Here is a 26,461-nt window from a genome sequence, read left to right on the forward strand (position 1 = left end):
TCTCTTCCCCCGGCTGGTGTTTAGACCCCTTCATCACTCGCACTAGCCACTGCTTCACTGTCCCTGCTCGCCACTCCGGACACAGTGTCTGTTGTCAGCGGGCCCATCGCACCGCGCTATGCGCCACGTGTCCTGCCCCTGTGATGAGACCTGCGGGCGCTGGCCTGCCAGGGAGAGCCCCTCCTAGGCGTCTGAGAGGAAGCAGCTGTGCTCCCTCTCTGCCAGGATGCAAGGTAGAAAAAAGCAGGTGGTGCTGGTTCGTAGCAGTTCAATACTGCTTGCACCACCTGCATGCTAGCAGGCTTTTCCAGGACCTTCTGCTTCGTACAGGCACAAGTCATGCTGGATCAAGAGGGCGGTGCCAGCCTGTGAAAGGCGGGTAGCGTGGACTGGAGGAGGAGATCAGCAATAGCGTCATCATCTTTGGCCTGCCCCGCCCCAACTAAGCTCAGTTAGGCCAATCTGAGCAGTTGGTTTTGGTGAGGGAAGGCAACGGCTGTAAAAAAAGGCCGAAGAATATTAAATGACAATAACAGGCGACTAAATTTAGATGCAAGGCGCGAGCTACTCATGGGGGTTCGGCGAGCTACCGGTAGCTCGCGATCGACCGGTTGGAGACCCCTGGTCCAGACTATACTTCATGGACATCTCTCAGATATGACAGTTGATCAGTGGTCGAAGTGGGGGGAAAAAAGTAGGGGAACTGTGGGCGGAGAATCAGAGGGCGGGAATAACCCAAGGACTGGCTCAGTGGGCGGAGCCAGAGGTGTGGCCAGAATGCGTAAACATCCCAATTTTTAGTATTTGTTTGGCATTTCACTGTCCAATTTAATCAACCAATGGACACACATGATTATTTAAAGTTATAATGAATTATTGACATTAAAACACATTCACAAAGTGGGATATGCTTCTAATCACAGAATGTCCCAAATACGATAAAATGTGGAAGCACAAACCATTTGTCGCCGAGCCATGGAGTTTGTCATCAGCACTTCTCCCTTTTCCACAACAGCAGTTCAAACATGAATGGCAAAATATCCTAGTTTGCAAATGTTTTCTATATAATTATGGCTCTGCCTTATTTGCCTCCTAATGCAAGATCTGCTGCATTATCTGACCATTTAAACTAATAAATTGTTTATAGCTCAAACGTATCAAAAGTTAATACAAAATGTGACTTGTTTTGCTGCGGAGTGGATGGCTGATTACAAAGGTTGACTGATCACCTTTCTCACTGTTGCATTTGTATGTTACGCTGGTACTAATAAGGCAAAATCTTTCCAAAGACTGTTAGCATGTGTACACATGTCAAAATAATAACATATCAGAAAATATACTGCATCACGCTGCAGCCTTTTTTAAAATGCATAATTTAGTCAACACTGCAGCATAATTTTGTCCTCCTTTGCTGCATATTTTAATTCCAGTGGCACCACAGCAAGCAGCACATGTTAAAAGTGCTTGTGAATGAAGCAGAGAGACTGTGAAGTTTGTGAACTTAGTTTGGTGTGCTTGCAAATTCTGCATTGCCAATCCCTGGTGAGTTGCAGCTACTAATTCTGAAACAAGGCCAATGGAGCTAACTATGGGTGAGGAAGACTGGCCTCAAGGGCAAGGCCAGCCTTTGCACTGGTGGTGCCCTGTGCATTAATGTTTGTTATTGCCCCCTAATGACCACCTCTGCCATGGATTCCCTCACTACCACCCTTTAACAGTGCCCCTCAAGTCTCCATAACCACACTCTCTCTCAGATACATTTAATTTGATTTACAGCGCCACTCATACCAGTATAGGGTGTCGGAGCACTTTACATCACACACATTACTCAGAGACAATCAATATGTGTGTAAATCACTGTATAGAACATGTTACATAAGACTAAGGACTACAAGGTGTAGGAGTTACATGACAACCATACTACTAGGCCGTATAGTTTAATAGTGATTGGTCTGGAGAACCCTAAACTCAGAATTTAAAACGTAATACCATGGTTGGGGGTTCTCTTTAATAATCAGAATTGATTTCTGTCCAAAAGAACACTTTTTGCAACATTAGGATAATCAAAGACGGAGGGGGGGAGGGGTGTGGGGGGGACATAACGCTCCAATTTATACCTTGTAGTTTGTATGCAGCTCTTAGATGAAAGTTAATAGCTCACTGTTGTATGTTATGATTTTAACTTATGAACTGCAAGTAACAAAAGGATCTCTCTGACAAAAGCAGTAGCCCACTGACCTATTTACATTTTGTGCACTTTGTGATCTGTGTAGGATGGTGGAATCTGACTGCATGGTTGCCCCTGTTTTATTCCTGGTGTTTTGCTGGTTTTCGACTTAGTCTGGCTGGGATCCTGCTTTCTCCCTTAAATTGATTACAAGTACTATAGGTACACTCCAGATTGGATTCTGGGGTACCCCTATAAGTCCTTAGTATATGGTATACTATGTACCCAGGGCATAGGTACCCCAGAGGCCTACCAGGGGCTGCAGCATGTATTGTGCCACCCCTGGGAAGCCTTCCAAAATAACACCACAGGTCTGCTACTGCAGCCTGGGTAAGGTGGTGCATCCACCCCTTACTGAGATACAGGTTCACTATATCTCTCCATATCACTGCACATATAAACCTATCAGTCACCCCTATGGCTGGCCTTATCAATCCTGAAGGCAGGGTGCTGGGTTTTATTTGAGAGGGTGCCCATGCATGAGCAGAGCCCCTCTGCAGCCTTCGGAACCTTTATTCCGGAGTTGTTTGTGATGCAGCCAAACCATACACTCTTAAGTGCATTATAACCAAATGGTAAATGCTAACTTTGGGATGGCTGCACGCAAACATGTTGTGTTTGGTGTCAACCACTTTGGAATCATACCCCCACACCAGTAACTGGTGTGGGAGTATGATCCCACCCATTTAGAGGGAGAGACATGACAGCACAGGTATACCTGGTACCAGCTAACAGAGCACTGGAGTCACAAAATGGATGCTGCCAGCCACAGACACAAGTCTGCCCTCCTGCTGCTGGACGAAACTCCGGCATGGGAGGCCTGGACAATAGGTTTCCTGTCACAGGGAGGTGTCAGCACCTCCCAGACAGGTTTTAGTGTTTTGGGGCTGGGTGGGTGCACTCCAAGAGTGCTTTGAAGTTCAGCACTGGGAGCACATTTGGTGTCCCTGTGCACAGTCCAGCTCAAACCGGTTGCAGGGGCTACCAGCCCCTGCTCTGGTGCGAAACTGGACAAAGGAAATGGGTGTAGCCACCCCTCTTTCCTGATCCTCCCATAGGTGGGTTCCTAGAGTTTGTCCCACCCCTTCCTTGGGTATAAGAAAGGAACCTCTGGCTACAGGACTTTAGATTACACCTGGACGAAAATCTGATTCTGAATCCTGGAACTTCGACGATCTACATTGAACTAGATGAGTGAAGAATCTCCCTTGGAGTAAAGGAGTTACTCCCCTGCAAGGCAGTCACCAAAGATGCATCTGACCGGTTTGCATCTCCGAAGCTCCCGCCAGACTCCGAATAATTTTGCAATGCAGGAGGTGGGTTTCCGTGGTCTTAGAGGTTGGTCAGTGCCCACAGCAAGTCTTCGGCCCGTATTCCTTGTGGCGAACGTGCAACCCGAACCCCTGGACACCATGTCACTTTGCAGAAGCATCAGCTTTCCAACAACTCCTGCAGCTGAGCTTTGGGTTGCTTGTAGCTCTGACCCCGAGCAGCATTTGCACAGAAGATTGCCCGCCTACACTCCACGAGTGTTCCGTGAGCTGGCCCTTTGTGTTTTCTCTCGAGGTCCCTTCACGATCCCTAGTCCGTCGACTGGTGGGTCCCTGTGAAGGCAACTTTACTTCTAAATGGGCTTACCTGGTTGCTCCAAATGTGCCCTGACTCTCCACTGCATGGGGAATCCCCAGGACCTTGCTGGTCCGCACCGAAGCATCTTTTCTCTTCCTCCATGGTTTGCTGTTGTCAAGGCTTGTTGTGTTCAATCCGAGCACCGACACCGCAGCACTCGACATCCTTTGTGGGACAGTTCGAATCCAGCTCCTGGTTGTCGTTGACACCTCCTGGTCCTCGTGGCTGCAGAGTCAAGCTTCACCTCTTCGCACCTGAATCACCCGACATCGGTGGGCATTCGTCTATCATGCCCCTGGTCACTGGCAAGTGACCCAGACTCTGTCCCCTCTGCTTTCCGGTTCTTCTGATCTTCGATCCAGGCTTGGATCACACTGGACACTTTTCTCTTTCCCGGCAGCAGCACTTTGCAGCAGATCGCCATTGAAATCAACGACGATTCCCGACACCATTTGACACCTATGCACCCGGCTTCCCTGGGTGAGGTAACTCAAGTACTCCGGTGTGCCCATGGGTGCTGGCCCTAGAATCCCCTAAGTCTAAAGGGGTTTGCTCAAAGTCCTCTCCTAAGTGTCCTTAACTTCAAAAATTCCAACCACGACTTTCCCATAGAATAGAACGGGGCTCGCGCCTGTGTTCTCACACTGCACGCGTCCCTCGTGGGTCTCCTGTGTCACTACCTTGGGTGGTTCCTAGGGGTCCCAGCAATTCTACGTGCTCTAGGCACTGTGTCTAGTCAAGTCATGGTTATTATACCACTTTCTTAATATATGGTTTGTTCTGCCCCTAGGGCCCATTGTATATTGTGCTATTTACTGTCATTTTAGAACTGTATTATTGTGTATCTTGGACTCTAATCTCATAAAGAGATTAGTAGTGAGTGTTTAGAAATAAATACATATTTTTTATATATACCTTGTGTGGATCTCCTTTCATTTAGTAATTCAAGAGGTTATAATCTGGTAAACCAAGCTGCTTTACACTCCTTCAAGACTTAGCCTGAAGGCTGCTCTCCATAGCTACCACTAGGATAGCTTTCAATAAAGGTCGTCTTTAAACCTATCATCAATAAGGGTTGTTTGTACTGGTACAAGGTGCCCACTATAACTAGTGGACAGCATAAACCAGGCCAACTTCTCACAATCTACATGGTACATGTTCTTTGCAGCAGGCACATTAACCCTCTGAGCTACCTTTCCATGAATCAAAACTTCCACTAGACAAAATGATCTCTCTCTAGGAAGAACATTAAACACCAGAGTCATCATGATATTTTTATTGTTGCCGAAAATTGCTGGAGGCCAGGAAGGAGGCAGCAAGTTTTTTTAAAACCCTAATATACTTGCAAACATAATGCCTCCACCGAAAGTCAGCACCCGGTGCGGTCACACCGGTTGCACTGCCCTAGAACTGGCCCTTCTCAAGGGTCCTGTGACCTCAGTGACTGAGTCACTGTTGTTCTTGGCTGTGCTGCTTCATAGGCCTGCCCGCAAGACTGGAGGTGAAATTTAGTATGGATTGTGGTGGACAAGCCTTGAAGGTTAAACTACACTTGTCATGCTAGAGTCCACCTGCTGGTGTTACGACACCAGGGCTTCTAAGGTCTTGCGCAGCCTTCTAAGGTCTAGCATAGGAATGTGCTCTCTCAGGGAAGTGGTCTGGTGGACTGGTTATTAAGGCTGAACCTGGTTCTCCAGTTCCAAATTCAGTAGCTATGGCCATAGGGCCACATCCTCTCCCCCACTGAACACCATACTGCCCCACTGAGAAAAACTCACACTGCCTTCAACTACAACCCAATTGTTGCTGGCACATGGATGCGGCTCAATTTAAATTACGCAGTAGACAAGAGCAATATGCGGCTTACAAAAAAAAGTAACAACATCCTGGAATAAGCAAACACTCATAGGGAATGCTAAATTTAGCAAACCATGTGAAATGTAAGCAGGAACAACATGGTTACCTTAACGCATTTACACTCACTATTCAGAAATCAGTGAGTGCTTTTGCCTGAAAAGTTAAGGACATGACTTTAGGGCCCTGAATGGACCCATTTCAATGTCCGTTGCTTATATCCTTACAAAATGTAAGCAGTATGGTAAAAAGACCACATTCCTGGACGCAGAGCCGCAGTACACATTTTGTTTTCCAATCCACACATCCAGTACCTCCAGGATTGGTGCACTAGTTTCAAGCCCAGGGAAAACAATGACAAGAAAACAACAATACCGCTTCACTGACAAACTCTGTAAAAGTGGCGCTAATGTGTTTGGGTGTGAATAAAATCAATATGGCCAGTTATCTACCACTCTGTCTTACTTTATTTAGTTATTTTTCATATTTTTAACCTTTTATTCCAGATGCTGCACTTTGGAATTAAAATACGACATTTCCAGCAATTTTTTTTTCTTTTTTGGATGCATTTCACAGGGAAGCAAACAAAAGAAAGGAGAGGAAAGAGAGTGAAAACCCCGTCTTGAAGACTCGGTTTTCAGTAAGAGAAGAACTGCTAGACAGAAAGAGAGGGACGAAGGAAAGAGTGGGGGTGGGGGGGGCAGCTGAAGCGGCAGAGCAGAAGTGGACACTGTATTTTTCTTCTCTGGGCAAGAAGGAAAAGACAGAGTCCTGTTACTTCTCTGTCTTCCCACCCGTCACGAACGCCAGGAACCCCGAGCTTTATTTATCGGCGGTGGCGAATTCTTGCGTCCTGGGACGCATTTTCAAAATAAAAAAGTAGGGGAACGGACTCCTTGGAATTGAAGAAGTAGGGGTACGCCGTGCCCTGCCGTTCCCGCCCACTTCGACTACTGCAGTTGATACTGCTGTTACCAACCGGATTATTCAATTCGTCTAACTACTCTTCTCTAAATTGTCACCTCTCCCAGAGACTTGTCACTGCCATGTGCTAACTCTGTGAAACTACGTCTATGGCCCCTGTATGTGCCACTCAACAGCATGTATCGTTTGTGCACCTGTCACGCCTTTTGACCACAGAAGAACCATGAGTTTTACAACTTTTTATCTCAGAAAACCTGACTGCCAGGCAACGTTATTTACCTCAGCTGAGCAGCACCAACCGCCCCAACAGTTGTAACTTTCAAGCCAACTGCCCTCAAGCTCACGAGACGCCAGCGGTTGCATAGCTACGGCGCAGCGCGTCTTGTTGCCTACGTCAGCAGAGGCCATCTTGGAAGAAGAGGTGCTCTGTTTGCTCAAGTCTACAGTGCAGTCCTCCATGTTAACGCCGTGACATGAGCACGTTGCATTTGTTGCACTGACTTTGTCACCACCTGATCACACGAACTCTTAAATTGCCTTTAGAATTCAGATTTTTGAATATGACAAATTTTTCCAAATTACTAATAGTCTTGTTAGGACCTTGGTTAAGTCCCTTTAGAATTTAAAAAAAATGCAAGTTCACTTTTTTAGGGGTAAGAGGGGTTAAGAACTTTTTGTTAGAATGTCTTTTAACAAGAACCCAGCTGTTATTGAAGATAACTATGGCATAGAGAACCAGGTTGAGGAGCTCGACCTTACCCCTTATCTTCACTTAGAATGTATGGAGTTAAGGTCTCTATGCAAGATTACAAATTTAATCATGGTGTGGAAATGTGCAGGGGCACACCGGTGCAGGGTTCACCCTTAAGTTTGTCCACGGGTCCTTAGACTAACAAAGAAGAGATTGGCACTGAAGCTGGAATTCAAAATAACAAGTTTATTAATCACCCATTAATGGGACTACATCAATACAACACCCCCAGGCGCTGTAGGAGGTAGTACATGGAATACATTCATTCATTAAGTCTTTATCTTGATTAAAATAATCATAAAAGACAATTCATACAAAATGACTAAAAAAAGACCTTTAGGATAAAAACACAAAACCATATAGAGCAATGAAAGCAGAATGGCAAATCAGTAATTAATACAGTATATATGACAAGTAAGATAATCACCAACGAGAACCACTATAAAACCATCTAAATACAGTGTAAAACCAATTAATAATTGTAGCTAAAATTAATAGGTTAGTGGTGCCTTACTAAAATTGTATCACATTGTTATGGCTACAGCTAGGCTTGGGCCTGAATTTCTCTTAGTTATTTACCGCGGATAAACCATGCCCAGCTCAGGAATTTTACCAAAACTACAATTATAGGAGCATCAGTAGATGTCCGCAAGATCCTTACTGCCACCATAGCCGATCTGGTACCCATGTTTATACAAATTGGTTTGAGCCATTTAAGCCTAGGAGATTTGTAAGCCGGGCACACCAACAGAAATGGGATATGGATTCCAGCGAAGCTGGGCAAACAGGACAGTGCCCAGACCTGTTCAACCGCCATTTGGAAGTAAAGGCATTGATTGGGAGAGAGCCAACCCTAAACTGATGGTGTAGTTTCCTATCCACCGGTCTAGAAATGATATCCCAGTATGCTTCAAACACAAAATCCTGTTTGTGCATCAGATAGTCCGAGGATAGGGAGGGTCTAAGGGAAGAACAAAAACAGTTGTTCCTAACCATGTCCCATTAGGGGGCCTTGAGCTCCTTTTTGGACGGAAATGGATTTTCATCAGGGTGCTCCCACAGGCCACTCAACCCCATCCCACACAGGGAGTTTTTCACATCCTGTAACCATTCGATCTTCCTCGTACAACCAACCCCCCTGAAATCCATAAGGGATTTCGCATAGTGGTAAGGCTCAGGAGTAACCCAAAGACGTCGCCAAAACGCTATTGGTCGAAAGCAAGCTAAATCCTCGATTCAAAGGCAACCCAGATCCAAAAAGAGGGGCAATAGTGGTGTGGATTGCGGAAGACTCGTAATAGCTCTGACAAATTTGTTCTGGGCTGGTGCCAAGGAGGAGATATTCGCGAAACCCCATAGTTCCGCTCCATGTAAAATTTAGTTAATAACCTTGGTATTGTATAATTTTAAAACAGGGGCCATGGGCTTGGTAAATGAGAGCTTATGTTCTTTAACAAGGGCTCTTGCCAACTGAGCGTGTTTCAAAGCTAAAAGATCAATGTGTGGTTTCCAGCTAAGTTTCTTACCCAGAGTAATCCCGAGGTGTGCAAATGCTTCTGTCTGTTCCAAAAGGACATTGTTCATAAATACAGTGCTTTGAATGGTCTTATGATGGTGAAAGGTCATAAACTTAGTCTTGTCCACATTGACCACAAGCCCATGGTCACGGCAGAACTCCTCGAACCTGGACAATGCAACCTGCAGTCCCTTCTGTGTCTTAGATAGGATCAGGGTATCGTCCGCGAACATGAGCAGTGGTATCCTAAGCCCCCCCCAAACTAGGGGCATCTGTATGGTGTGTAGAATAGTATTGGACCACCCTGTTAATAAACAGGGAAAACAATGTCGGCGCCAGGACACATCCTTGGCGCACACCCTTAAGCACTGGGAAACTAGCTGTAGTCTCGCCTTTTGGGCCCCACCGCACTTGAGCATAATTTGAATTGTGCAGCTTAATTATCAAGGCTAATAACTCCTGAGGCATCCCTACTTCCAGAAAGGCATGCCACATTTTATTGCGTGGCACCAAGTCAAAAGCAGACTTAAGATCGATAAAAGCTGCATATAGGAACCCTGCTCCTATAATGACTACCTTCCAGTAAATCATTATGAACCTAAAAACCTGGTCAATGGTGCTAGTAAAAGGGCGAAAACCAGCCTGCAATGGTGACAGAATCTCATTCCCCTCAATCCACACTTGGATTCTGCTAAGGACCAATCTAGCGATTATTTTCTGCATGGAATCAATAAAGCTAATCGGTCTATAATTGGCAGGAGAAAAGCGATCACCCTTTTTATATATCGGTAATATAATAGCTCCAGACCAGGTATCGGGAAGAGGAGCACCGCTAGCTATGGCATTGGCTATAAATGTGATATATTTAACCCAATTTTCTTTGTCGAACAGGAACAAATCAGCCGGTTGTCAAGAATTCCTGTCATGCGAGGGGAGGAAAACGGTAACCAGCGAAAACGGACTACATCTCCCAGGATGCTTAGCGGTTGAGAGGTTATGTAAACAGGAGAGCTGTTACATAACTCAAGGAAACACGCCCTATAAAGAGAGGAACCGGGAGGTACAACGCTGTCGGATATTGTGTTTACACCGACGTACCTGCTTAGTGAAGAGCAGTGTTCCGGAGTGGTGCTCCAGTAAGGCAAGAACGGAGGTAGGTCGAGTCGTTACTCCCTGGGCCGTGTCTTGCCCCATTGTCACCTGTGAAGGACCCGGAAGCTCTACCGGATAACCATTGAGCTTCGCCTTTTGACTCGGCTGAGTCAAAGCGCAGTGGCGCTTTTGCTGGTTGGAGTCGTAACTCCCAGCCCGACCAGAGATACAGGGACTGCCAGCTGTAACGCACACCAGGAGGTGTTTGCCGCGTTACAGACTCGGAAGTCCACGGGATCGATCGAGCGGCTGCTCTCGGTTCAGTCTTCTTTGCTTGTGATTGGGGTATCGGTGACGCATCACCAGGAGGTGACTCGGCGCCCCGGTGCAGTCTGAGGAAGAGGTTGAGCGGCTGCTCCCTTCAGGTAGAGACCCCGGCTGGGTGTTTCCCTGACTCCTCGATTCTCCCCAACACTCTTCGTGCCCCTCACAGCCTACCGATTGGCATTGTCGGCCATTTCATTTATGCCCTCTTTTGGCATACGCCGGGATCGGTGTATATGCAGAGGACGGTTAGGACCATCCGTGCTGTGGGCTGGTAACGTACTTAGCCTGGAGGATTCCAGTGACTATAACCTTTGTTTATTCCTTGTATTATTTTTGCCTTCATTAAAATAACTAAACCTTCACAAGTGGTTGCGTTCTCATTATCGTGTCTGTTAAACGATCCTGAGACGTTCAGGGCGTTACACCGGTTTACAGTCCGGACCAGGAGCCCTCCCTTTAGGCAACAGAGAGAGGACCTTCTCAACCTCCTGGTTGTCGAACAGTAAGATATTAGGCGTAAGACCTGGTAGTGGCAGCGTATCAACAGCATTTGCTATTGAAAATTGGCCACGAGTCTGGCGCTACATGGTTAACCAGAATATGTGGAGTCCCATTGCAACCCCACTTAACTAACTGCCAAAATTTAACCATGTCTCTCTCGTGACTAGCATTTAGTAGGTTGAGCCAGCGATTGTTGTCCCAGTCCTTTTTAGCCGCTTTTTGAACTGCTTTGTACCTGGACCTAGCCAATCTTACCTTGCCCATATTTTTAGATATAATGGCTTTTGTTAGCTCCCGATATGACTCTCTGCACAGCTTGTTATACCAGGTAGCCATCTTGGCACTTGGATTGCTCTTCCTAAAATTGCGTTTGATAAAGAATGATTTTAAATTAGTAAATAGCTCCGTGTGTATGATCAGAGCAATACGATTCATGTCCTCCTGAGAGTGACAACTATTAAGAATAGCAACCGAGTGGCCAAACATAGACTTCATCTCTTCCAAGTGCCCCTCTCTATCAATAAGCCTGGCCCATCTAACTCTTCTTTCATCATTCGTGACAGCGGCTTCCACTGAGTTGTGTGCCTCAGCCATATTGGAATTGGCTATTGAACTTGGCGCTAATAAGGATAGTACCAGTGGGTCATGATCACTTTCGACCCGCTCAACGACCGTTATATCATGTAAGTGAACCCAGAAATCAACACTAACAAGGATGTAATCTATCCTGCTTGATCTTACGCCGTTGTTATAAGTATGGGCACCCATCCGGTCCGACTGGGTCCTTCCATTTGCTGCCCTGACTCCCTTTTCCAGGCACATCCCCTTGAGCTGCAAAGCAGCTTCAGTCCATTTTTTAATTGGTCTGAGATTGGTCTGAGATCTAAGGAGGGGATCTTCCACTGGGAGTCCTCGTCGGAAGTTAGATTGCCATCCTCAAAACCGAGGGGTTCAAAACAACAATTAAAATCCCCCACTATGATCATGTAGTGCCCTACTTTCCTACTGTCCAGAAACCCATCAAGGATTTCCACAGTCTCAGATCGCCTACCTCCAGGCTGTCCTCTTGCATAGATGTTGATTAGCAGGATATCCCTGTCATGACCCATGCACAACCAAAGGGCCAAGATATCCGGACAATCAATAGATACTTCCTTAACAGTGTAGCTCGCTTGCTGTCTCACCCAGCATGTTACATAGAATACAGAAACCATGGGCCTTTTATACACAGTTTGTTGCAGAGTAAGCATGTTGTTACAAATAGAAGGTACAGGCCTACACAGGAATAGATACTGACAAACATGGGCAGATGAATATCACTAAGTCAGCAAACTGGGAGGGGAAACAGAACTGCTGTCATCAGTAGGATATGATAGACAGTTACATTCTCAAACAGGTGCATATCTAGCAGCTACAGGCCTTTTTGAGCTCATACATTACTCTGGCTCAGTGCAGAAGGAGTTAACTAAGGTTGATGACTCAAGCAGAATAGAAAAGCAGACAACAGTGAAGATGGCAGAATCACAAGGCTAACAAAATGGATGCTGCAAACATGATGGCTTCAGCTCATGCTAACAGCAATTATTTTCGATTTCCACAGACGGCCCTTTTAGCATTAGCTGAAGACATCTCTATGATTTAGAAGGAGCATGGAAGATATCATGGACATCAATCATCATTAACTCACTAACTTCTTGGTCTGTTACTAGTCGGGTATTTACATTCTTGACATTTTGTTTAGCTGGTATACATGAGGTACAGGTAGAAGCACAAAGGGAACAGAGCATCGGGCCACATTGGATACATAGGCAACAGATAAAAAGGATCATAACAAATATACATAGAGCTGACAATAGTTTCCAGTCCCATACAGTAAACATAGTCCATAGCCATCCAGTCAAAGTCCCCGTTCCTGAATCCTGATGGATTTCAGTGGCTATCTTGTGCAGCTTAGAAATTGCTTCAAAAACTGAAGGGGCGTGGTCAGGGATGTAGTCACAGCAGCTGCTCCCAATAATGCGGCATGCTGCACCACGGTCTGCCAGGCTCACATCCAAAACCATCCTGTTTTGGAGTGCCACAATTTTCGCAATTTGTAGTTCTTCCGTGATGTTTCCAAGTGCCATGGCTGTCTGATTGGTTACAGCCTCTACAACACGTGTTAAATGCCTTATTTTTCTGCTGTTTAAGGCCGCACCAACAAAGAAGAATAGTCCCAAATTAAAGTCAATATACTGCTGCAATGCAGTATCAGTTTGATCCACCTCATCGTGATTTATTGTCCTCTTAAATTGACTCTTAGAAATGTCATTAAACAGTTTATAGTCTTTGTGGTAGGATGCATGTGTCAAAAATACAGGTGGTAGCAAAAAGGACACAAAACAGCTACCTGACCACCTAATAGGTAGGCGGTAATAGCCTTTACTTCCACAAATGAAATAGGTGTTCTGTGATGACAAAAAATTACTATTGTTTATTCCAGTAATGTTCAGCACTGTAGTACAATGACTTTTTCCCACAGGGATAATGCCAATACTGCTCACACAAAGGTCTGCTCGAGCTCTAGTAACAGCTATAACAGGAGGCCCATTACCTTTGACAATTCGAGTGTTAGGGAAAACATAGTGCCTGGATGAATTTCCTCGGCGATACTCCTCCATTTCCCATACAGTTCCTTTAGCTTGTGGATCTCCTTCCTCATCAGGGTAACAGACTATTTAACTGAGCATTAAGTCTTCCTACATCAAAGTTGGTAATATTACCAATATGAGAAGCCCACAATAGTGCAAACCAGGCTCTGCAGGAGCCACTTTGTGAAAACGGCAAAGGAATGAAAGGCGTTCCTCCCTTTTTCTGATGAGCTGGCATCATTCCACACACCCAACAGTTGGTAATGTTCATAGCATTATTGGTGTGATGCAACATTTGTATGAAAGTGTTATTGAGATATGATATTCAGTGCTTCTTTTCATGATAGGGAAGAGTAAAATATCGGTGCTCGATGGGGACTGGAGTAGTAGCAGTCAGTAGTTGTCGAGCAGGAGCTACTCCCTCTACAACCCATGTTATTGTAGCAATGATGACAAAAATCAAAGTGAGTCCAATAATGAATATACTCTTTCGATCACAAACTTTTGCAGCAGTTGACTTCTTCTTCGCAGGCATGTTCATCTTGCCGTTGAACAACAGAACAGATGGTGCCCTAAGGTCCTGGGTAGACGTTGGTTTCTTCGCTGAGGTTGAGATGAGTAGCCACTAAAAGAGTACCCCCCCTTTGTAACTCAGTCTTTCACTACCCAGGACAGTAGCTCAAACAGTCTTTTTCAGCAACAAAGTGTCTCTCTTCTGGGGTCGCAGCTGATATCGAGATGTACCAGGGATCGTGTGGTCCGGGAAGACTTCCTCAGGTCCTTCAGGTGACGTGGCTTGTCCTTTCTCTGTGTCCAGGATGTCGCGATGATCTGCCAACACAGCTCGGCTCACTAGGTCCTGCAACACCTTCCGACAATGGGTTGCGTGGACCCAGTTCTTCCGGTTGGTCACTCAAACCGCAGTCCTGGTAGCCAAGAGCACCTGCTCAGGGCCACGCCAACGCGGCTCCAAGGAGCTGGTCCGCTGAAAGGACTTTGTTAGCACAAAGTCCCCAGGCCATAGATTATGGCCCTCACCCTGCGACCTGTCTGGAAGAGTCTCCCGAACCGGTTGATAAATAGAAGACAAACTGTCAGTCAACTGAGACAAATAGTCGTTCAACAATACATAGGGCACATCATGTATAGGGTGTGGCTTAGGAATCCCCCAAATATTCATCGGCCTTCCAAACACCACCTCATACGGTGTGAGGCCAGATTGTGTATGTGGTATCGATCTAATGGATAGCAACGCTAATGGCAGTGCATCAGGCCATTTCAAAGATGTGGAAGCCTGTATTTTGGCCAATTTTAGCTTGAGGGTAGAATTGTAACGTTCCACTAGCCCTGCTGATTGTGGGTGAAAAGCAGCATGGAACTTCTGTTTAATTCCTAACCCTTTCATGAGGTAAACAACAACTTGCCCAATGAAATGGGGTCCGTTGTCACTCCACAAAACTCAACAAATGCCGAATTTGGGGGAAAACTCCTTTAGGAGCACCTTTGCTGTAGTAAGAGCGGTATCAACGTTCGTAGTGTATGCCTCCATCCATTTACTGAAGGCACTATCAAGACATACTTTAGGTTGTTACAACGCTCAAACTGTATGAAATCCATTTGCAGGACCTCAAAAGGTGCAGTAGGTATAGCAAACCCTCCTGCTGGAGTTCGTGTTCCCTTTCCAGGATTATATTGGAGACAGATCAGACAAGACTGGACTATCTTTTTAGCTGTGCCGGCAATATCTGGATGATCCCAAACTTGCATAAGTTGCTTTGCCATTAAGGACGCTCCAACAAGTGCCAGGCCATGTGAATCATAGGATGTAAATAGGCTGTGGGTAACTTCCATTTTGTCTTGTCTTTATTCCTCCAACAGCCCTCATCATCCAATGTTCCCTCCTTAGACCATTGGTCTAATTCCTCAACAAAAGCAGGTCATTGCATATCCAGTACCTCTTGCCTGGCATCATGCCAATGCTCAGCCTGTGACTTAACTACATACATGGGTGTAGTACTTCGCTGCATTGCAGTCTCACGAGCTGTGTGATCCACAAAAGGCATTGCCTTTTCCTATTTTATCAGTCACTTTCTTGTGTGCGCTACACTTGACAATTGCCACTTTCTTAGGATATGTAGTAAGGCGATTGTGTACTGATTCCCCATGCACTATTTGCGTCCCATGTGAAGTAAGAAAGCCTCTTTCCTTGCAGAGTTGCGTAAAATCATGAACCACTCCAAAAGCATATCGGCTATCGGTGTAGATGTTAACAAGTAGATCTGTACTAAGCTCACATGCTCTTGTCAGTGCTATCAACTCGGCTGCTTGAGCTGACTTCTGTGGAATGCGAGCTGTCTCAACTACTGTCTGAAGTGTTGTGATTGCATAGGCAGCGGATGTCGTGCCATCAGGCAACTTCAAGCAGGACCCATCAACCCACAGTTCCCCATCAACACTAGAAAGGGGCGTATCATGTAGGTCAACACGACCCTTTGTTTGTTCTTCAGTAAGGGATATACAATCATGTAACTCCTGTGCCTGAGACCGAGTGGCTGGAAATGGCAATAATGTAGCAGGATTCAGAGTCAAGCATCTTTTCAGTGTGATATGAGGAGCCAAAAGTGTCAATTCATATCCTGTCAAGCGGGCACCAGTCAAATGTTGTGTTTTCGTTTGATTTAAAAGAGCATCAACTGAATGGGGTCCTAGCACAAGCAATCTATGTGACAAGACTATTCCCTCACTTTGACGTATGGACACAGCTGTCACCACCACCGCTCGAAAACACCCAGGCAGCGCACGGGTGACTGGATCAAAGACAGCTGAGAAATATGTACAAGGACGCTGCTTATCACCGTGTGTCTGTGTTAAAACTGAGAGAGCACAACCGTCCCTCTCGTGTACACAGACTGTAAAGGCCTTAGTGTAGTCTGGAGTTCCTAATACTGGTGCAGAACAAAGAGCTTGACGCAACGGTTGGAAAGCATGCTGGCATTCAGTATTCCATGGGAGGGGCATCGGAGTGTCTTTAGTCAAAAGGGCCAACAAGGGTTTAACAATGTGAGAAAAGCTAGGGATCCACTGCCTACAGAAATAAGTAAGGCCAATCAGTGCACGAACATCCTTCTGAGTTCGGGGGCACAGGCGTGTCTAAAATAGCTTGAATGCAATCTGGTGTAAGTGCATGCCCCTCCTTAGACAGGAGGTGACCTAAATAGGTAATCTGCTGTCTACAATATTGCAATTTCTTCCGAGAGACTTTGTGATGATGAGAGGTAAGGAATGATAGCAATAACAGTGTTCCTTCTTCACAGTGTTCAGGGGTATCAGCAGCCAACAAGATGTCATCGACATATTGAATAAGAGCCACCCCTTTTGGCACAGGGAAAGAATCAAGCTGCCTTTTCAATGCCTGGCTATAAATGCTAGGACTCTCTGTATACCCTTGTGGAGCTCTACAAAATCTGAATGATCGATTATTCAAAGTGAAGCCGAACAAATAACGGCTGTCTGGATGAATAGATATCGAGAAGAATGCATTCTTCAAATCGATCACACTGAATGTAGTTGCAGTAGGAGGAACCATAGTAAGAAGTGTTGTGATGTCAGAGACTACCGGATATTGGAGCACTATGATCTTGTTAACCTCTCGCAAGTCAATGATGAATCTATAAAGTTTAGAATCAGTGTCTTTTTTCAAAATAGGAAGACTAAGGCTATTAGAGGTATTGTAAGGGACTTCTTCCACAACCCCCAACTTAATCAAATCCTGAACAATGTGTATCACTGCTTCTTCGCCTTCCCGAGATATTTTATATTGGGGCAGTCGAGGCAAAGAAGCACCTTCTTTCACTTGAATATGTACTGGGGGGATAACCATTTGTCCCACATCGGTATCTGATGTAGCCCACACTGTACTAGGTAACAATGCCAAAGCAATATCCTCTTTAATAAGACAAGACCTCTCAACCATTGGATAGTTATCATTTAAAATAACACGCAGACCCTTTGGGAAACAACGTATTGTGACACGAAAATGTTTAGGCATATCGATACCCACAATGTTATCCAGCGTGTTAGGGGAAAGCAGAAATGGACATGTTGCAGTGAATTTATCAAGACTAAATGTAAGTGGCTGTGACAGTGGGCTAAGTGTAGGTGTCCCATCGAACCCTATCGATGTTATCATTGTGCCAGACAGGGGAGTCCTAGGAACCAATTGTTTAGACAGAGCACTACGAGTAGCTCCTGTATCAACCAGAAACTGATCAGTAGAACCCAAGACGTTTGCATCGACATAGGGACCCCTCTGATCTAGTGGGACCTCAACCGGTTCCTTACCCCATCCTAGGCATTCCTATGCATAATCAGAATCCTTAGGACCATCAGCCGACTAATCAGACATTTGGTACTGGTTTCGTCTATCAAAGGTATTAAAAGAATTTGGATTGTGTTCAACTGCCTCAATTCTGGTACGATTATCCATTCTTCCCCTATTTCCTGTGTTCCCTGGGTGGCTTCTCATACTTCCTCTACCCCGCTGATACTGCTGACCTGGCAAAAGGGGGCACGCAGCACGCCAGTGTCCAATTTCTTTACAATAAGCACACTGATCAGAAGACAAAGTTGCTCGAGGGAAAGGGGGTACACCAGGGCGATACATTGCACGTCCACCTCTACCACCACCTCTAAATGAGGGACCATAGACTTAAGCCAACATAACTTTCTTTTTTAGATCCTTAACCTTTTTATCCACCTTGCCTTTTGCTTCCAATTCGTGTCGCTCATAATACTGAGCCATAGTCAAAAGGGAGACTGGGGAAGACGTAGTCCATAAACTCTTGCTGGCCTTCAGGCGACTAGCTATTTCTGGCAACATGTTAGCGACAAATTTGTCGACGAACAGATGCTTACCCGTGTCATCTGTCAATGACTGCCCACTAAATTCATGGAATGTCTCTTCAAATCATGTAAAGAAATCAGAAACTGACTCATCCGCTTTCTGTTTACAAGACGCTAATGTAGTCCAATCTATTTTCTTAGGGAGTATAAGAGTTTTCAATTTAATCACAATAGCTTTGGGAAGATCTAATATCTCCTGTTGGGGTTTCTGCGCAGGCTCTCTAGCCGCATCTATTTGCTCTAAATGCACCCAAGTATCACCATAGGCTACATTATCATCTACCTTCCGAATTGATCTCCACATATCAGGGGGCAAAATTAGTTAAAAAAAATGTCAATATCTCGCAGAGTCATAGTACAGGAGCTAATAGCTCCTTCCACTTTTTCATAAAAAGCGGTTGGGTTTTTCCGTGGGTCGGGCAAAGCAGCTTTAAGAGCCCTAACGTCTGCTCTATTCCAAGGAGTGTAGACCCAATTATAAACAAAATATCCCTTTGCATCATCTGAATCTTTATCATCATTCGTTCCCGCTCCCTTTGGGGGAACATACAGAGGTGCTGCTTCACGCATGGGTTTTATAGTAACTTCAATATCAGTAGTATCTTTATCTGTCCCCGTAGCTCCCTCTTGTCGCTTCGGGGTCTGAACTGTTTGTTCAGTTGTAGTTTTACCCGCTGCTTTTTTCTCCTCTCGCAGACAGAACGTGTCAGTGCGCAATTTAACCACTCGCCTAATTAGGTCAGGCACCTGTGAAGGAAGAAAGGTGCCATCACTTAATTGTTTATAATTAGAATTTATATCAGAGGGTTCTAAATCATCAGAATGTTTTCTAAAACTGAGTATTACTTCCCAAGTAAACGTCTCTACAAAATATAACTGCTCTAAATCTATCCACCGTTGAACCATTGCTATGAGTTCTGGGGCAGAGGCACTCCCACAAGCGGCTTTACGAGCAGCGGATCTAAGAGTGGCCTTGCATTCAGTAGTCAAAGTAGAGCGAGTCTTCCGCCCGTCCTGCTTATCATCATCTTTTTCTTCTGAAGACAAATGCTCTTCATCAGAATCTTCATTCTCGGGGGCACTAGTTAATTTATACGGGGGTGGAGGTCGATCTAACAAAATAGAATCATCTTGAGGTCTACTAAGTATGGGATAAATGGGGCGCCTCATAGGGTACTGGCCAGTTACCTCTCAACGACGCTCCCTATCTTCTTTTTCTTTTATTTCCTTCATCTCCTTATTTTTCAATTCCAATGCTTTTTTATATATTGTTTTTAGCCGTTCTTTTTCTGCTATACCTTCTTCTTCCCTCACTTTCTCATGCACTTGTTTCTCCAACATTGGTACACAATCAAACATATCTTGTCGACTCCTTCGTTTAAACAGACACTGCTCAACATACTGAATCTTTTTAAAATCATATGACCCATTTACTGGCCATCATAGATCAGGATCCTTTTTCGTATATTTGTTCCACAGTATACTATACATTATGGAAGAAATACCGTATTTAATATACATGTACCTATTAGGTGTCCCCACTAGGGGAGCCGGCTGACTACTTTCTAAATTCATTTTGGTACCACCAAGACAGCAACACAACCTACGAAGTGTGCTAGGAGCAGGCATGCTACCAAATTGTAGTAAAATATTACTTATCCCAGATATATCAAAGTATAGAAAAATCTCCACATTACCTGCCTTTATTTATTGCAATAAACAAACAAAACCAAACCAGAATCTTGGCCAAGCAAATCCAAAATCAAGAGTGTCGCTTCAGCGACCTCACCAAACAAAAGTCTCCAACCTACAACTGCCAATCTCCTGGTCGACCTAATGGTCACTTCAAAACTTGCGCAAAAGGAGATTTCAGTCGGGACCAGCCACCACCTGGAGGGTCAAATCGGGATCACCTGAAAAGCACTTCGGTCTGCAGGACGTCTCCTCAGTAAGATTCCATTCCTCTGTCAAGACAACTCCTTCAGACGGCCGCATCTCCGATGAGCCCCATGAGTTGGGCGCCAAACTGTGGAAATCTGCCTTTTTTTCGGGGCACCCTTAAGTTTGTTCACGGGTCCTTAGACTAACAAAGAAGAGATTGGCACTGAAGCTGGAATTCAAAATAACAAGTTTATTAATCACTCATGAGTGGGACTACATCGATACAACACCCTCAGGAGGTAGTACATGGAATACAGAAACCATGGGCCTTTTATACACAGTTTGTTGCAGAGTAAGCATGTAGTTACAAATAGAAGGTACAGGCCTACACAGGAATAGATACTGACAAACATGGGCAGATGAATATCACTAAGTCAGCAAACTGGGAGGGGAAACAGAACTGCTTACATCAGTAGGATATGATAGACAGTTACATTCTCAAACAGGTGCATTCTAGCAGCTACAGCCCTTTCTGAGCTCATACATTGCTCTGGCTCAGTGCAGAAGGAGTTAACTAAGGTTGATGACTCAAGCAGAATAGAAAAGCAGGCAACAGTGAAGACAGCAGAATCACAAGGCTATTAAAATGGATGCAGCAAACAAGATGGCTTCAGCTCATGCTAACTGCAATTATTTTCGATTTCCACAATGGGGTCCCATCCCTCCAAACAAATGCTCCAGGAGCTATTGGCAGGCTATGCTAAGGACCACCCTTCTGAGAATGGTGAAGACCTCTCAGATGAAGAAGTAGTGGGAGGGGATGAGGATAACTACCAACCCCGATCCCCCACTTCATAGGGAGAGAAGGGCCCCAGTGGCCCTGACTCCAAGAAAAAACCTCTCAGCACCTAGAGCCTACACAGGTAGATCAGGTGCTACAGAGGACATTGAGGACAGCCTCAATGAGGAGACCAACCTTTTAGTAAGGTTGACAAAAAGATTGGATCTAGAGACCAGACTCCTGGCTCTAGAGAAAGAGAGAGCAGAGATGGGTTTAGCTCCCATCAATGGTGGCAGCAATTCACTGAATAAGGAAAAAGAGCAATCTTGTGATCCTAAAATCCCCAAAGGGATTGTCCCTAAATATGAAGAGGATGATTATATCACAAAATGGTTCACAGCCTTTGAGAGGGCCTGTGAAATGAGAAAAGCGAGGAAGTCACACTGGGGGGCACTTCTTTGGGAACTGTTCACTGGTAACTGCAGGGACAGACTCCTGACCCTTTAGGGGCAGATGCTTATGACCTCATGAAGAAAACTCTGATTGAGGGCTTTGGACTTCCAACTGAGGAATATAGAAGTAGATTCAGGGGGACTCACAAAACCCCAACTCAGTCCTGACTTCGTTGACTACTCAGTCAAGACATTAGATGGGTGGTTAATTGGAAATAATGTGCATGATTTCAATGAACTTTACAATTTTTTTTATGAAAGAACATATTTTAAGGAATTGCACTAATGAAAAGTTACATCTGCATTTGATAGACCTAGGTCTAATTTCTCCCCAAGAATTGGGAAGGAAGGAAGACCACTGATTCAAGATAAGAGTGACAAAAACAGTCACAGGTGACCAAAGAAATGGGTCACAAAACTTCCCCGGGGGGAAGGTGGTGAGAACCCCAAAGATAAAAAGCCTGAGTCTTCAAAAGGTCCCCAAAAACTTGCACAGGAGGTGGGTCCCAAAACTCTTCTCAGTCCAATAATAGGTATAAGGGAAAGAACTTTGATACCCTAAAGGCCTGGTGTCACAACTGTAAGAAGTTGAGCGCCTTAACTGGGAACCTTAACTGGAGATGCTACTTGTCCAAACAAGAAGCTACCTAGTCCTCCTACAGCTACTCCTGGTGTAGTCAGTCTCCAGATGGGATCAACAGTGTGCCCAGAGCAAATCAGGGTTCACACAGAAGCAGTTCTAGTCACTGAGGGTGAAGTTGAGTTTGCCACTTTAGCTGTGTGGCAACCCAACTTAAAGACGTATTTGCAATACCCTTGGATCAATGGGACTACAATAGAGGCCCTGAGGGATACAGGTGCCAGTGTCACTATGGTGAGAGATACACTGGCTTCCCCAGAGCAATACCTGATTGGGATACCTTGCCCAGTCACCAACACTGACAGTGGCTCTATGGCTATAGTGACATTATACTGGAGGGGGTACTGGCCTGAAACAGATAGTGGTCTTTCCAAATCTTTCAGCTGCCTGTCTGCTTGGTAATGACCTGAAAACCTCAGCATGGGTTGAGGTAGAATTGAAAACCCATGCAGAAATGCTGGACATCCCTGAGATTGTGTGTGTCAAGACTAGAGCACACAGCAGGGTGAAAAAGAAGTGTTGGAGCCTGAAAGAATGGCCCAACCTTCCAAGAGGAAAAGTAAGAAGACTGGGAAAACAGCTTCTGTACAGAAAAAGAATCAGGACCCCTCTCCCCAGTGAGTGGACCTGGAAACACCAGAGGGAACTGAGCCTATGGAGCTTGACCCTTACCAGGTTGAACTCTTAGGCCCAGGGAGACCCTCTGAGGAAGAGCTGTGCCTTGGACAGGAGGACTGTCCAACTCTTGAAAGCCTGAGGCAGCAAGCTGCTGCACAGGAAAAGGGAGATGTCAGTGGTACCCACAAAGTCTATTGGGAGGAGGGACTACTGTACTCTGAGGCCAGAGACGCCAACCCTGAAGCCACTAGGAGAGTGGTAGTGTCTCAGAAGTATAGGGAGTTCCTACTAATTTTAGTGCATGACTTCCCCTAGGTGGACATCTGGGCCAAACCAAAACCTGGGAAAGGCTAGTTAGTCACTTTTACTGGTCACAGATATCTCAGACGGTAAAGGAGTTTGTCAGCTCCTGTGTCACCTGTCAAGCCAGTGGCAAGATGTAGCGATCACTCGGAGGGCCACAGTTAGAAAGGCACTAGGTAGATACCCACAAAACCCCCCTTCAGGAAGCCGGTGGAGAAAAAGCCCCGGATACTACATGTCCCAGCATGCCATGGATCGCCTCCAAAGGAAGTAGGGAACACCCTATATAAGCACCTCCTCCTCCAGAGGAAGGTGCTTGACAATCGATGACCGAGAGGATATGGCGGAAGGTGTTCCCCGCCGGATTCCAGGGAGAAGCATTTGCTGCGTCGTTCCGGTCGTCGAAGCCCAGCCGAGTCGGAGGAACCGCGGAGCTGCCCTAAGCGAAGTCAAGACCTAGGTATTTGTGGGACGGACTGAGCGCGCGCTGCATTGCTCTGTCTCCCTGCTAAATCTCCACGATAGCTGTGCCTGCCGTCTCTCCACTGAACGCTACGAACAGCGTTCTCACGCCGAGTTCAGTTCTTGGGACCCGCTTTAAGCGGACATACACTTTCCGGTACCCTTGCCGGTACCGGGGCCAATTTCAAGGGAAACAGAGAAGCGGTGACAGAAACCGCTTCGTAGATCCCCGACGCATGGTTCCTTCCCATGCCCTGCGAGCCTTAAAGGGACCATTACCAGTATATTAGGAAACCTTCCTTTTGGTGTTGAGATACGAGACTTTCTGCAGGCGCTTTCAGACCCTGAGTAATGTTACTGCAGACATCGTTATTTTTCCTTTTACGAGACACTTACAGGTGAAATCAGACCTCTGCCTCCTAGGCGCTTGTCATAAAACCAAGGAATTGTGTCCTGGGTGCAGGGGAATCCCGGTGAGTGGGACGAGCCACTTAGGGTGTGAGCACAAGGGGGCATTAGCGAGCGAACAGGTAGGAGAACTCGTAATCCTTGTTGTTTTGTTCCCACTCCAGAGTACTCCACTCACGGGAAGTCTGGTCCTCACGAACAGCCCAGGGGGACGCCTCACCTGCCAGCACTACCCTTGTTGTTTTTCCCTTTTATTTTCCCCTTCTCCCCTGGGGGTCTCCTCACGCAGTCGAGTGTAGTGTCGCTGTGAGGGGGGGGGGGCGCCTTTTGGGAGAAGGGGAGCACACGACTGCCATTGTTCCTGCTGAGTTCCGCAACAAAGGTTAGTGACTGTATATCATTCAGGTCACTGACCCTGTACCGGACACAAGATAGGTGGACACCCAAAGGCCCCCTTAATTCCACTACTAGTGGTTAGGGTTCTCTTTGAAAGGGTAGGTGTGGACATAGTGGATCCACTTGAACTCCCCACAGCATCAGGAAACACATTTATACTGGTGGTAGTGGATCCTGCCAGCAGGTGTCCTGACACAAGGAGATGATGGACCGAGTGCTGAAACTTTTCAACACACACCCCCAATCACCGATCTGGGTTGAATCCATCATCATTCTTTAGCTCACATTGCCACCCCAGTTCAGACACAGCTATATGCAAATAGGTCTTGACCCTGTGCCTCATGGGAACAGTCCAGACCGAACTGCCAAGCCATGTCTTCCCTGGACCGGAAACAAGCATCCTGGGACCGGTTTCGGGCTAACAGCCCTCATCAGCCAGGCTAGCTTGAATCCAGTGGCAAAGTGAGCAAGGGACCCACGTCTGGGCATACCCTGCAAACCTAGGGCGAACAAAGCAAACACAAGGAGATGATGGACGGAGTGCTGAAACTTTTCTAACACTCACCCCCAGTCACAGATCTGGTTTGAATCCATCATCATTCTTTAGCTCACTTTGCCACCCCAGTTCACACACAGGTATATGCAAATCAGTCTTGACCCTGTGCCTCATGGGAACAGTCCAGACCGAACTGCCAAACCATGTCTTCCCTGGACCAGAAACAAGCATCCTGGGACCGGTTTCGGGCTAACAGCCCTCATCAGCCAGGCTAGCTTGAATCCAGTGGCAAAGTGAGCAAGGGACCTGTGTGTGACCTGTTCTCAGGACACCCCCGCGCCACACGGCCACCAGCTGTGTGTGTGCCCCTCACCTCGCTGCTGCCCGCAGCCTCGTTGTGCCTGCCTCGCTGTTCCCTGCCCCTCCGCCGTATTTTGCGTGTGTGTGTTTAACCGTTTCGTTTCCTAATTGTTTTTTGCCTTTTGACTGTTGTCACTGCTGTCCCCTGAACGTTGTTGTATTGGCTTTGTTGCTTGTTATTCAGTCCCCCTGTGCCTGCCCGCCCCGCTCCCCGCTTCCCGCCGCCGTCCAAGCGGCCACGCCCCCTTTTCGTTTTGTGCCCTCCCCGCTCCCGCCTCCCAGCTGCTCCTCCCTCCCTCCCACTTGGCCATAAATGGCGACCGCGCAACGCAGGTGAGTGTGACCTGTTCTCAGGACACCCCCGTGCCGCACGGCCACCAGCTGTGTGTGTGCCCCTCGCCTCGCTGTTGCCCGCAGCCTCGTTGTGCCTGCCTCGCTGTTCCCTGCCCCTCCGCCGTATTTTGCGTGTGTGTGTTTAACCGTTTCGTTTCCTAATTGTTTTTTGCCTTATGACTGTTGTCACTGCTGTCCCCTGAACGTTGTTGTATTGGCTTTGTTGCTTGTTATTCAGTCCCCCTGTGCCTGCCCGCCCCGCTCCCTGCTTCCCGCCGCCGTCCAAGCGGCCACGCCCCCTTTTCGTTTTGTGCCCTCCCCGCTCCCGCCTTCCGGCTGCTCCTCCCTCCCACTTGGCCATAAATGGCGACCGCGCGGCGCAGTTGAGTGTGACCTGTTCTCAGGACACCCACGTGCCGCACGGCCACCAGCTGTGTGTGTGCCCCTCGCCTCGCTGCTGCCCGCAGCCTCGTTGTGCCTGCCTCGCTGTTCCCTGCCCCTCCGCCGTATTTTGCGTGTATGTGTTTAACCGTTTTGTTTCCTAATTGTTTTTTGCCTTTTGACTGTTGTCACTGCTGTCCCCTGACCGTTGTTGTATTGGCTTTGTTGCTTGTTATTCAGTCCCCCTGTGCCGAAGGCGCGCCAAAGGCAAGCCCGTCTGCGCCCGTCCGCGCCTGGACCGCGCCCAGTGCCAGGACCCCTGGTCCCCAGCGATGCAAGTCGACCCGACAGACCTACGACGCCGCGGCCCTCAACGCACTCAATGCCGGCCGAAACCCCACCTGCTGCCGAGCCGCCCTAAGACGCATTCACGGACCCTTCACCTGCACAACCTGCAAGTTCTCCTACCTCCGAACCTGCACCACGCCCGCCAAGCCAAACTCCAGCAGCGACCTCAAGTGCATCCTGCTCAACACCCGCTCCGTCCACAGACACGCCATAGAACTCTGGAACCTCCTCGACACAACATCACCAGAC

At 46.7% G+C, this 26,461-nt stretch overlaps 1 protein-coding gene and 1 pseudogene across 1 annotated transcript in view; one reads left to right on the plus strand and one right to left on the minus strand.

Moving 5' to 3' along the window:
• Positions 1–26,461, minus strand: part of LMBRD2 (LMBR1 domain containing 2) — a 440,257-nt gene that overhangs the window by 402,809 nt on the left and 10,987 nt on the right. The window lies entirely within an intron of this gene.
• On the plus strand, positions 177–296 carry LOC146864087 (small nucleolar RNA SNORA17; annotated as a pseudogene).

Source organism: Triturus cristatus, chromosome 2_1 (assembly GCF_964204655.1).
Source record: "Triturus cristatus chromosome 2_1, aTriCri1.1, whole genome shotgun sequence".
NCBI lineage: Eukaryota > Metazoa > Chordata > Amphibia > Caudata > Salamandridae > Triturus > Triturus cristatus.